At 40.7% G+C, this 14,309-nt stretch overlaps 2 protein-coding genes across 4 annotated transcripts in view; one reads left to right on the forward strand and one right to left on the reverse strand.

Annotated features, from left to right (window-relative positions):
- dock1 (dedicator of cytokinesis 1) overlaps nucleotides 1-14,309 on the reverse strand; it is a 233,058-nt gene that overhangs the window by 87,725 nt on the left and 131,024 nt on the right. The gene's annotated exons all lie outside the window — the stretch shown is intronic.
- Nucleotides 2,144-14,309, forward strand: part of LOC129195101 (inhibitory synaptic factor 2A) — a 50,542-nt gene continuing 38,376 nt past the window's right edge. For both annotated transcript variants that reach the window (XM_054800838.1, XM_054800847.1), the window contains exon 1: nucleotides 2,144-2,668. The gene's annotated coding sequence lies outside the window, so the exon portion shown is untranslated. The remainder of the gene's footprint in view (nucleotides 2,669-14,309) is intronic.

Raw genomic sequence — 14,309 nt, forward strand, 5'->3', positions numbered from 1 at the left:
TTTCTTCTGCCAACTTTATTTATTGAACGCGGCCACCAGACAGCAGCTCAGAACACACACACATCTCTCAGCATTGTCTCTCCTTCCTGCTTGCCCACAAGGCAAAGGTTAAACAAGCCCCACTACATAGCTGTCCAGCCAATGCCTGTAAGAAATGATACCGTTTATTTCCTGGTGTGCACTGGTCAATACTGTAATGCCGCTTGTTGTGGGGAAGGAGAAACTCACGTCGCCGATGCACTCTAATGGCTTTATTAACAGCGGAGAACACTGCAGGACTTTACATCCACGCCAACATAAACACACTTCCCAACTCTCTCCAAACTCACAGCTAGCACTGAGCCTAGCTCTCCTGCACGGGACGCCCACAGTCACTTCCCGTCACTTCCTGATGAACTAAAGCTGTAATGACACTCTGCCGTATAAAAAGTTAAATATTAAAAACAAGCATAAGACATTACTAGCACAGCTTTGTTCTGTGGGTCGTGGATAATAACAAGCCTAGTAGATTCAAGATTCAAGAGTTTTGTCATATGCATAGTAAAACGGACAGTTATACTCAGCAATGAAATTCTTATTCTGTTCATTCTCCCAAGAAAAGAAAGAAAACACAAGAAAAAGAATAAGAACATCAGTAGTGCTGTACAACTTTTATCCGCAGTCCCACAGTGCCCCCTGCTGGTCAACATTATTATTATTATTATTTTCCCTTTTTTTGTTTTTTTTTCCCTCTACTGGTCAACATTAAAACTGGACGCCAACCTGTCTATAGAGGCCACCTGTCTATAGCGGCCACTTTTGCAGACTCCTAGTGGCCGCTATAGACAAGTTTGACTGTATATTTATTTGAATTAAATATGAGCAGGTATTTATGTAGGTTATACATGTATATCAGGGGTGCACGCACTTTCTCAGCATGCAAGTACAAGTCAAAACTTTAAAAGTGAAGTTTAAAACTTTCACTTTTTTTCTACGTAGCTAGCCGCTACAAGTGAACAGATAACTTTAGTTATAGATATAGACATCTTTCCACAGAGTTAGTTCATCCATAATCACAATAGTAAAGATGGATGTTGCATCTTCGTGTGTAGCTTGAAACGCCGCTGGGGAGCAAGCGCGAATCAGGAAGGGAGCTTAATGTCAGCTGACTAATGTCATATGACAACTACAAAGTGACGTTTACGCGATCGACCCAAACTACCTTGGCGATCTACCGGTAGCTCGCGATCGACGTAATGGCCGCCCCTGCCTTAAACTGTATTTGTATTTTAGTTATCAAACATTTTTATGATTGAAAATGCTTAATTTTGTCCAACAATAAGTAAATACGTATTTGCTTACTATGCATATTTTTGGAGTATATAATATAACCACGGAACAGGGGTCATTTAATCAATTTTTGAAAAACCGTGAAATAGTGAGAGTGCGATGTTCGAACCGCGGGAGACGACTGTAATGCGACTGCTCCTCACAAGTTCTTAATCACAATCGACCCAACTGATTACAGAAACAATTAGGAATGTTCTACATCCAAAAGCCAAAACCAATGGCCAAGGGTTATTATCTGGTTATTTTGAGTCTTTATATAATATTAATTTATTGATCTGTACAAACCACTGTATGGGTATAATGCACCTACATTATTCAAGCCTGATTAAAGATACTAACAGACCTGCCAATCCAAAATAAATTTAATGACTATAGTCCCCATCGCCTCTCCGTGCCCCCGAATGTGGGCCTGCCCCCCTGTTCAAGAAGCACTGCATTACAGCCATTTTCTGACAGGTCTCCGTTACATGTGCTTGTAATCATATGGTATATGAGTACACCCTAAGTGCAGTGCAGTTTCCAGCACAAAGAAAGACAGTGGAGGAGAATGAAAACAGAAGGTAAACAGCTTTGCAATCTAACCCCGCATTTCAACATTGAGCATTGGTGTCTTGTTTGACAACCAAAAGCAGGGAGGAAACTGAGTAAAATGTTTCTGCTGCTGACAAACCTGTGCAGGAGAGACTGACAATACTTGAAGTCAATGAAGAATCGAAAGGATGAGTTCTTCCCTATCTTGCATACCTCACTCCTCCCTCCCTCTCTTACCCTCCCTCCCTTCCTCTTTCAGGCTAAGTCCCGCACTCAGACTCACACACACATAAAAGAAGAGAAAGCCACAATGAGAGGAACAGCGGCGGTGGATGAGGTTGTGCTACGATGAGGATATTCTGCTCGTGAGGACGCTGTTGCTGCTGGACAGCCTCAGTGTGTGTGTGTGTGTGTGTGTGTGTGTGTGTGTGTGTGTGTGTGTTGCACGTGTGTGTGAGTGAATGTGTGTGTGTGTGAACAAGCAAGCAACCAGGAGCTCCTGCTGGCATCGTGCGCAGGAAGGAAGCGGGGGAGCAGAGGGTTGGAGAGGAGGCTGAGGCGTTGACAAGGAAGGCGGAGTGGGGAGCTTTGAGGAGCGTCACACCACTGGATCACGGGACACCGATGTGCAGCGACAACTCTGACACGCGCCTGACGCTGCTGCACGCATGCCCGCCCGTCCCTCCTAACTTCTGGCATGGCGTAGCCTTCTCTCTCTCCCAGATCGCTTCCCAATCCGCCACGAGCATGCACGGGCACAACGGGGAATCTGGGTATCCTTTCCAGTGTCAGCACCGTACGGCCTGAGGTGAGTCTTTCATGGACACTCTCAGCTTGGGTGAATCACCTCAAGGGTAATGGGAGGAACGGTATAATCCACATGGAATGCCTCCACTGAAGAAAGTAAGCGAATGTCCGCTTTCGGTTTTCGGCTCAGGTGTTCTTCATGATGTGGGGGGGGGGGGTCAGCATGCGGGGTAAACTTTAAATACTGTATGTTGTGCATGATAGATGAAGAAGATCAAATCGGATCTAGCATGTTGGTTTGTGTGAGAGGTTGGATCCAAATTGATCCCAACTCGCCCTGCATTTACCACGAAGATAGTGCATGATGGTACGTTTCCAGGCAGTGTTACATAAAACAAACTGGCAAGAAAAGGAAGAAATAAAGTGGAAAGCTGCTGCAGCCAAAAGGACCTTAACTAAAGACCTAGATAAATGGACTGGCTGAAGTCCTTGTATGCTGCATGTGTGCAGATTGACAGCATGAGTTGCCACACAAATACCTCCCTCCTCCACTCATCCCTCCCCTCCCATCCCCTCTACCACCAGCACCAGCTCTCCATCATCTCTTCAGCACGATCAGAGAAGCGAAAGCATCTTCCCTTCCCTGCTCAGCCTCTACATTGAGAGGAGCGACTGATGAATAGATAAAGAGATCATCAAGGAGATGATGATGGAGGGATATGGCACGCTGACACTTGAGGGTGACACCACAAGTGCCAAACCTTCTGTCACAACTTAAGAGTCAGTCATGCACACGCTGTATGACTATCCTAAATTGCAGGGGCATGGGAGGAAAATAGGATGTCGCTCAGCAGTCCGGGTAGAAATGACACACTCCCATTTCTCCTTCACTCAAGAGTCTATCTTTAAGCTCCATGTTGCCTCTCAGAGGAACAGGCACCATGACCCGCAGCTTGAAAGCTTATGTTTATTTTTCACAGGCAATCTGTTCAGAGGGTGACTCAGAAACAAACATGATGGGCACGATTCAACTTGTATGTGTCTTCCGCTTGAGGTGTGTCTGTAGAAATCTTTGCCCATTCTGTTCCAGAAGAACAGTGGTTGGTGGACCTGTGTGTGGTCCTGGCTTTGCTTCTCGTTTGTCCCAAAGATGTCTGATAGGTACTTCCACACAAATGCCTTTATGGACCTTGCTTTAACAGAAAAGGGCCTTTGCCAAACTGTTGCCATAGTGTTGGAATTGTCCAAAATGTCTGGCTAAGTTCAAGAATTAACATTCAATCTTGGCATCATTGGACACCCCATGCGAACAGGTGCTGTTGTGAAGTTTCAGAGAATCCAACCAAACATCCGCCAACAGCAAACACAACATTAGCCTCTCTTACACTGACATTTCCGGGAACGTTTATTACCAGAACTTATTTACCCAGGTAGAAGAATTGTTGGTAATGACTGTGGTTCACACCGCACCTCAAACTTCCTGAAAATGTAACGTTTAGATCCGCTAGTCATCAGCACAGACTGACTCAAAGTCCTGCTGAATATTTTCTTCAGAAGAAGTCTGTCCATTTCTCGTAGCTTCGGAGAAAGTTTGGGATCGGGGGAGGTTTTTTTTTTTTTTTACTCGGGCAAAGTCGGTCCAAACAAGCCATGGTTTTTTAGGTAAATGAAAAAAGTTCCTACGGTAGAAAAGATTGTTCAGGTTTCGCTTCCACCATCCACCTTCCTTTACACACCACCCTCACACACACTGTTCGTTGTGCTCATTCCGCCCTCTTTTCCGTCCCACTATGTGCTTTTATGTGCGTCTGCCAAGCATGGCGAGGTGGAATCACAGAGCAGCGAGAGAGTTTTACAGTTAGGTTTTGGATGCAGAGAAGAAGAGAACAGGAATATACCCTCTCAGAAGAAGAACCGAAGTAACAAGAGGAACAGTGATTTAATATTCTGAGCGTGGGGTGGTGTGGGGGGCGATGCAATGTATTCTGATTAGTTGGCAGCACTCTGCAGCATTGTCTTCCACGAGATCTGATCTCCACAGCTGTATTTTCGCTAGTGTATGGATTATAGATGCTGCATGGGAACTCCCTGAAGAAGCACCTTGGAGTGGGGAAAAGCACACAAACACGACAAAGCGAAGCGAGTGAAGGCAAAAGCAGAGACAACTCGACTCAGAGGGGATTAAAGTCTGTGAAAAATAAAAAGACTACAATGCCCAAAAGGCTGCAGACTAGCCGGGGGATGGAAGTGTCTACTGTACAGTAAAAAGCATACAATTGGAAAAAAGAAGCCTATAAAATGCATTGAACAGAATACTGCATTGCACTCAATAGATACTGATTGTTAAGTCACATCATCATGTGACCAACTAAACCCTTGTGATGCACAAGGGTGCAAGCCTGTGGAATCTTATGTTGGATAAACAAGCAACAAATCTCTAATGTACCATATTTAGGCTGTTTTCAGCCCCTCTAGGACAGGGGTCTTCAATTAAAATTGAATAAGGTCCATTTATGCAATTTTTTTCACAGAGCCAGTCCGAACCTCATTGTGCCTTACATTGCATCAAACAGATCAGCTCATATGAATATTAAAATATTAATGAAATCCTGCATACCACGCTATTGTTTCAATACAACACAATTACCTTGGCACCTAAATTGCATTTAAAAGAAAAAAGGAACAAATGTGAAATAAATAGCAAAATGTTTACATTTTCAAACAATAAAATGAACATAAGAGGCTTATTTTTAAGTTCAATAAAACTGCACCAGCTTCTCTATAAAACTTTTTTTTTTTATTTACTAATTGTCTCTTACAGAAAAGCTGCAACAGTACACCCTCGTAAGTTTCACATTTACTTATTTGCCTGAATTTGTCCCACAATTCCCATTTTTATTTAGCTTTGAGTAAGATCTGTGCAGCAGAAGCACCCCTTCACAGCTCTCCCGTCCGTGAAAATGTTTTAATTTTGCTCCAATATCCATACTATCCTTAGTGAACACTCATTTGCATGTCACTGTGCTGTAAATAAATGTGTTATAACTCTCATAGATTTTTCAAACTGCGCTGTAAGGTACGTTATTTTCCTCGCTCTCACATCAGTGTTGGGTGGACTCTGGAAGAATGAACATATATTGTCTGTCCATTCACTTTTAAATGTTGGCCTTTCTCTAGCAACTTGTATTACTTTTGAGCAAGCCATGGTTCTCTCATTCCTCGGCAAGTAAACAAACTATTTCAGTGTCTCATTTTGAGTGACATTACCATGTTTGCTGTCACGTAACCATAATAACAGAAGTAATTACACCCGCAGACTGCTGCTGCGATGGGTCCATGAGCATGATTATATGTTATCATTATATTTCCTATTCACTTTAATTGGTCACAGTTCCGTAAAGGGCCATCACTGGGTCCGTATCCAGATCGAGGGCCGCCATTTGGTGATGGCTGCTCCAGAAATTCACAGGCTTTTGTTGTGATTGTTGCAACTTAAAATGTCTTGATTTGGCAGCAGCTTTTTCACAAAGTTGTGGCAAAAGTTGCAATGTTTTAAGGCTTATTTATGTATCCTTTGTTGTTTTAACTGTTCTTTGTAACCTTAACCCCAAAAGCCCTTGATTTCATCTAACAAAATATGCTTTATTTGTGTATCAAACACACATATTTTTGAACGTGAGGACGTGGATAGGCCATACAGGGGCTTGTTAGCCAGTTGATCTGATCTGCGTGTTTGAGCGGGGATTGGATTCATTTGCCTGAATTAGCACGATCGCAACATCACTAAATGCTCGAGGGTCTGCATGTTTAATGGCTTTATTGTTGATTTACCATAAGTGCATCATTTGGGTAGATCAGAGATCAGCAAACTACGGCCCGCGGGCCAGATCCGGCCCGTTGTTCTTTTTAATCCGGCCCGCCGAAGATTGTACAGAATTAAGGTTTGATGTGAATGATTGCATTCATTTCATTTGGACTTGTAATGACGGCATTTCAACACCAGGTGGCGCCGTAGGCGCAGTGACTTGAGAGAGCCATTTCCAATTACCGCTCTTCTACTCGCTCGCCAACGTTACCACAGATGGATCGCCAAATGTGACAGGAAAAAACGTAAGGGTTGCTCAAGAGAATTCAAGACAGGTTAAAGAGGACAACCCTGAGCAGGAGGTCATGTTTCTACACTGAAGTTTGGGAAAAGTATGTCAACGTGTGTGGGAGCTCAAACGGGAGATGATTTGGTTTTTGGAGCTACTTGAGAATACTGACACATTTCCTGAGCTGAATGACACAGTTTGGCTTTGTGATTTAGCTTTTACTGTGGACATCCTGGCACACATGAACCAGCTGAATGTGCAGCTACAAGGGAAAACCAGTTTGTGCATGAAATGTAAGCCAACGTCAGAGCCTTCAAAGCCAAGCTGGTTTTATTTCCAAGCTAATGTATGTTAATACTTTTTTCTGGTTATGTTTCATATGTACTGTTAACAAATGCAGTTTTTTATATGTATCGTTTCTTGTGCTGACCCGGCCCGTCTGTCAAATTTTAAAAGTCAATGTGGCCCGCAGCCCAAAAAGTTTGCCCACCCCTGGGGTAGATGCACGTGTATATGTCATCAAGCTGCGTACTTGGAGTATGCAAGATTCAAATTGATATACTGCATATTAGGAGTGCAACGATTCATCCACTACATCTATGTATCGATTCATATTCCTATGATCCAACTACATCAATCTGTGTTCAGCATGTTGCCATTCTGGCCGACATATATCAATGTAACATCGTTTAAAAGGTACTCGATCGATTGCATCGATACTAAAAAATAAAGCATTGGATTTAAGCATGGCAGGTTTTATATGGATGTTTTTTTAAGTACTTTTAATGATAAAGACGTTAAACGTTACTCGATTCAGTCTGCCTGGGTGACATGATCGCCATGTGCCAGCAAACAACACAACATATGTAGCATGGCGGATGGCAGCGGACAAGTCGGCGAGCCATCGACTCATACGAGCTTCGAAAGTTAAGTCCAACTTTAAGCGTTTCAAACTCATGTATCGGAGCTTCAGGACAAGATAATAAAAGTATGGAGGATATAAATTCACTTTAATATCTAGCTGCAGATGAAATTTCGTTAAAATCTGATGCTGCAAATTACTGTGTACATGCAATTTGCAGTGTGGCGTGGAAACGAATACAATGTGCTGCTGCACTGCGAGTACTAGGCCTACATGAAAATTATGACACTTGATTTTCTTCCCTGGACTTTTTTTATTATTATCAAAAAATGTAAATGGCTACTTTGTCGACTTTTTAAAAAAATAGTCAAAAATGTCATACAATATTTTCTACAAGAGAGGAGAAATATGTCAGGGAAAAACTAAACTTAAACCTTTATACGCGAGAATGCTAAAATGCTAAAACCCACAGCATGGCAGTATGTGGAATGAAACTGTGGAACGTATTGAGCATGGAACTCAAGCAAAGCACCAAAATATGCAAATTCAGTTGACGGAAGGAAGAAGAGTCTTGAACTTGTTCTGTCATGTCTATTTGTATTGATTATTATTTACTTATTATTATACTGGTTATTATATATGATTATTATTTATAAAGATTGTGGAAAAACCTTGAAAATTATATTACCACATTATTACATTACCTTATCACTTTTCTATCTATTAAAGACACCACATATGAAATAAATACAGGAGGTGAATAAATGTATTGCACTTTATGTGAAACAGACAGGGGGTAGGATTAAATAGGCTTTGCTTCTTCCTGCTCCTTTTTGGACATGTGGAACTGTGAATTGTACTATGCAATGTATTCCATTGTAACTTGTATGCATGTTCAAATTAAATGAAGCCATTACCATTACGTTATTATATATTTTGTAGTACGGTTGTACTTGGTCCGTGGGTCGATCACAGCTTTTGTCTTGACTGAACGTTAAAGCAATAGGAACCAATGGCACTATTTCCCCAGAATGAAATGATGTAATGTAATGTCTTCAATACTTGGGGTAGAGAAGTGAATGAGGTATCAAATTACATTTAAAGTCATGTAACAGACAGAATTAATCACAAACTTGATTTTACGTATTTCAAAATTTTCAAAAGGTATTTCGCAAGGTATTTCTGTAGCAAAACAACAGCAAAAGTAGCAGGTAAACCTACTGTTAATTCAACCTGGAGAGATGTTGGCTGCACTTTATTTTGCTATTAATATTGTATTATTTTTATGTTGAAAAATAAAAGCAGCACTTACTGTACTTTTTTTCTTTGAAAATGTGATGGATATTGAAAATGAGAGCAGAAAAGGTTTCCCGCCTGTGAATTCAACCTGAAGTGTTGGTTGCACTTTATTCAAATAAAATGTGAATGCATTTGCCATTAATTGTTGTTTACTTGTTTTTTCATATCCATAATTAATTTATACCTGATTCCTTACAAAAAACAATGGGAATCTAGGAAACTTCAAATGCACAGTCCAGTCACTCTGGTTGAAGTGTTACTGAATCAATTTCAAGTTACTGAATCGTTTTGGATAGTATTGTTGTAAGTTAATCAATATTGTCCTTGAATCATATCGGCAACCACTAATCGTGATACAAATCAAATCGTTAATAAAACAAATCGTTACACCCCTACTGTATATGGTTGTTTGCATATTTTATATATACAGTACGTATATAATCAAGTAAGACTTTCAACAGATACGCAAATTAGTTTAAATCCCAGCACCACTGCCAAGTGTTGTCATCTGATCAAAGCCATTTAGTAATTAGGATTGTAACATAAAGGCAGACTGGCAACAGAGTTGCTCCATGTGTTATTTAGTCCTTGCTGCTGTTTCATGCGCTGCTTGGCAACAGAGTGTCTATCCATGATTGCTGAGCAACAACCGCTAGAAAAGACAATCTGCTAAAATCCTGTGATTTCCAGTTGCTTTTAATCTTGGGGCATTAAGCGACCGTTAACTCACAAAGGATTTGTCGGTGCGCTGCTCGCTAAGAGTCGTGGCTCAGCGCTGACCTTTGCAGTCAATCATTCAGCTGTGGAGCCTTCGCTGCGTACGCATCCGGGGTTCGATCAGTAGCTGTAAACCACACTTCCGACATCTGTCAAATGACCCTTACAAGAACAATCTGGAGTAGACCACTCGCCCGCGTCTGTTTTCCCCCTGCATAATCAGTGTCCCATTAAGGAGGCCGATCAAAGACTTTTCAAAACAGTGGTAACTCATTTGTAATTACGAGCACATGCCCACAGAGAAGTGAAAAGAGGGAGACAAAACAGGAGGAGATAAAGCGGGATTACAGAGGAGTTGGGAACTTCCAACAGCGAGATGATACTGCCACGCTCATTTGTTCAGGCTGCCTCTGGGCTGTTAATGTCGCGGCAGGAGAGAGGAAAGTGTTCTGACATCAAGAACATGATAAGGATTTCCAACAACTAGACTACCAAAACAAAAACATTTGATACAGTGAATCACATTATCTTATTTAACAAACTAGAAAGGTATGGAATCAGAGGAGTAGTCTTGAACTGGTTAAAAAGAAAAACAAAAAGCAATATGTGAAGCGAGGAGAATATACATCTGCATGCTTAAATATCTCATGTGGCGTACCCCAAGGGTCAATAATGGGGCCAAAACTGTTTAACATGTAAATGACATCAGTAATGTCACAAAAGACCTAAAGCTAGTATTATTTGCAGATGACACAACCGCATTCTGTTCTGAAGATAGCACACAAAGGCTAATAAAATTTATCACAGATGAAATTATGATACTAAAAAGATGGTTTGATAAAAATAGATTATTCCTGAACCTAAATAAAACTAAAATAATGCTATTTGGTAATAGCAGAAAAGTTACTTGTGTGCAAATACAAATAAATGGCGTAGACACTGACAAAGTGAATGAAAATAAGTTTCTAGGCTTTATAATAGATGACAAAATGAGTTGGAAATCCCACATTAAAACTATACAACATAAAGTCACAAGAAACATTTCTATACTCAATAAGGCTGTTCTTCACCAAAAATCACTCCATACTCTCGATTGTTCTCTAGTATTACCATATCTAACTACAAAAGCAGACTTCACTCACTAACTGTACTACAAAAGAGATCAATTAGGGTCATCCATAAGGCCGCTGATACTGTAGAGAACATACAAACCCGCTATTCCTAAAATCACAACTACTAAAATTTGTTGATCTGGTAAAATTTCAAACAGATAAAATTATGCATAAAGCAAAAAATAACGAGCTACTGAGAAACGTAATACAATTCTTTCATCAAGAGAGAGGAAATATGATCATGGGGAAAAAAAGACTTAAAACACTTATACACCTGCACAACGCTAAAAACCTTCAGCATATCTGTATGTGGAGTCAAAGAATAGAACAGATTGAGTGAAGAACTCAAACAGTGCACTAAAATGACCCAATTCAAAAGACACTATGAGCAGTTGATGTTTAAAAAATATAAGGAAGAAGAATCATGAACCGCAGAGTGATATTATGCTAAGCCATATGACACCTGCACTTTGTGAGATGTACAAACCTCACCTTCATTGTAACACATTGTTATACTGCTTTACCATCTTCTCATGTTATTCATAACTAGGAAAGGGACCATGTTGAATGGGAAATGAACAAATGTATCAGCACTTGATGTGAAATGTATTAGTAATTGTGGCATGTATTAGCTATTGGATGTGATACACACAGGGGGCAGGATTGAATGAGCTCTGCTTCTTCCTGCTCCTTTTGGACATTTGGAATTGTGATGAGAGATACTGATGTGAAAGAATGTGACAAAAAAAATAATGTTCAAATAAATCAATCACTCAATCAATCAAACTAATTGGTATTATAAAAAGCAAAAGTTGCAAGAAAAGGTGTTCCCCAGGGTTGAGTTCTAGTGACCCTTTCATTAGCATTACAGTCAACCATGTCACTTGTTTGTTTTTGTCCACTCAAAACAAGTTTTCAAATAAACTTAAAAAGCCCTGTTCAGCAAAATCCATGCAAATACACCTGCTATATTGCTCCTCCTTATCGACATGTAGAGCCACATTTCTAGCGCTTAATGAATTCAAGGCATTCGCAATGCGCCCAACATTAATTAATTCCCCCTTCGATGGAGCGCGAAAGATAGGACAAAATTAGTCTGGCACAAAATTATGGCAAACATTCAATCCCCAGGTTGATTCACAGAGCGCTGACATTTCAACCCCCTGCAAGTTCACCCCTGGCAACAAAAGCTTCACCCACCATCACTCACAAAACTGCTGAGTCAAATTCCAACTTCACAGCAGGCCTGTTTTTTTGCATTCAAGGTGCGCTGTATTAAATTAACAAGTGCCAGCAGCACAAAAAACATTTTCATTAGCAAGTAATGAATTGTTTTACTGCGGTAATCTGGATTGTCCTTGTAGCGCTGCAACGCTGCGGGTCTGAAAAAGAAAACCCTTTTCAGGAAGAGGAAGCTTTCTTGAAGACCAAGTGCCAAGTGTGTTTGTGTCCTGAGAGGTAGTCCAAATATTGATCTGTTGCCAGAGCTGCCTCTGCTGCTGAAAAAGAAGGTCACTTGTAAAAATCCAGATGAGTTTTCTTTTTTGGGGGGGGGTCTTCCTACGTGTTGGAAGACAAATGCTTCAGCCCACAGTGACACCACGTCAAAGGCGATCAAAGTGAAATTAGCATGGGATGTCGTACGTACGGTGGAGAGTGCGCAGCGGGACCAAATTCATGTTTAATTATCAGATTATTTACAGCAGGGTGGCATTTTAACATTGTACCCATGCAGAATTTTGTTCATGCCGAACATCCTGTCCCGCTATTCATAACAGCAAGCAACCTCATTTGGAGAGAGGTGGCTAAGAGTCTCTTTTTCAAAATGTCAAGGCACTGAACAAACATTGACACTGATAGACCTTGAGAGCACACTGGCAAATACACAACAGTGTTTGGTTTGGTTTGGTTTAGTTTAGTTTAGTTTATTTGAACATGAAGGTTACAATGGAATACATCTCATGAATCAGTCTTTCACAGTTCCACATGTCCAAAAGGAGTAGGAGAAAGCAAAGCTTATTTAATCCTACCCCCCATCCATTCTACATCTAGTACAGTACATATTATTCACTTCCTGCATTCCATGTCATGTTTTCTATTATAATCAGAATAATAATACATAATAAATAACAGTAAGAAGACCAAAACATGTATATATATATATATATTTATGTTTTTTATATATCTATATATATGAAATAAATATACATTTAAAAAAACAAAATTGAAAAATAAAAAGAACCTTACAGAACAACATTGTGATGATCAAGACTCTTCTGCCTTGTATTTAGCAAACACCACCTGCTTGTATTGTTTTTTTGAATTTGCTCATCTCAAAAAAGTGTGTGACCAGATGCTGCATGTTTAAGTTAAACCATCCGAGTCAGGCACAAACATGTGCCCAAGACTCTCTTGAGATGCTGTATAGTCGTATCTCGCAATATCGCGGTTCAATTATCGCTCCCTTGCAATATCGTGTATTTTCAGAAATTAATAAGTGGTTACTGTTTTGTGGTAGCCTATGGTCTATTATTACGTAGTCAAAACATATTGAAATACAAGTGATATGTAGTATTCTGGTCATTATTTAAAAGGAGGGGGCCTGATGGCCTGATGTAACGGATGCCAGCCTGTGAGGCTGTGCAAGTGCACGTTGGTAAACCTCACTCCCTCTGCCTTAAGAGCTGCGCTGAACACGCGGTCGACAGTCCGGGCTTTTGGCCGTTTGGTCGGCGCTCTCGCCTCCCATTACGAAGGTCCTGTGTCAAGGTCCTGTTCGAGCCCCGGTGCAGGCGGTGCGAAACAGGGCGGGTTACACTGATACATTATTAAAGTCAGTTTTGTGGCATAAATTTGGGGTTCTTCTCAAGATTTCTGCTGCAAAGCAGCTGTGGAATAGTGATTTTTATAGTGACACACATGGCACTGAAAAACTAAGAGGGGTTATTATGGCACATAGATAAGATTAAGACAGAAAAAGATAATGGCTCGTCTAATACATAATTCAGAAGTAAAAAGCCAAAGTGATAATGCCATAGAGGGGTTTTCACAGTGCAAATTTTCAGTCTATTCCTTGCAGGTAGGTAAACAGGCCGCTTTGAAATAGGCCGTCATTTCATGTTGACACAGCGCAGCCGTGGCAGATAAGCTGAGAGAAATAATTGCCCTGTCTGATTCAACATCTAGATGAGATTGCCGAGTGCTTGCTTTTTGCAAATCAGCGGGCAGCAGGGAAAATTATACTGTATTTGTGTCAAAGCGTCTGAGGCAACCAGAAGAGTTAAGAGGCCTCTAGGTAGCACAGCATAAAATATGACTCTAGCTTGGAATGTTTTTTTAGGTTGTATAACTGAGTGTGCTTTCAGGTGTTTATCTTTTTCAAAATGGAGAAAATGAATATACACATATTTTGATTACAGTGAGAGCAAAAGGTCAGACTACCATCCACACTGTAAGTAAACAGGAGCACCTCAGGCATCTGTTAAAACAGTTGACGGTTTATTAGCCATTGTGCGCTAAGGGTACTTGTGGGTGCGAAAGTGTGCTTAACGGCAAGAGCAGCGTGTGATGAGTGACCAACAGCCACTGCAAATTCAGTAAAACACACATTAAATGGAT

This window comes from Dunckerocampus dactyliophorus, chromosome 2 (genome assembly GCF_027744805.1).
Source record: "Dunckerocampus dactyliophorus isolate RoL2022-P2 chromosome 2, RoL_Ddac_1.1, whole genome shotgun sequence".
Lineage (NCBI taxonomy): Eukaryota > Metazoa > Chordata > Actinopteri > Syngnathiformes > Syngnathidae > Dunckerocampus > Dunckerocampus dactyliophorus.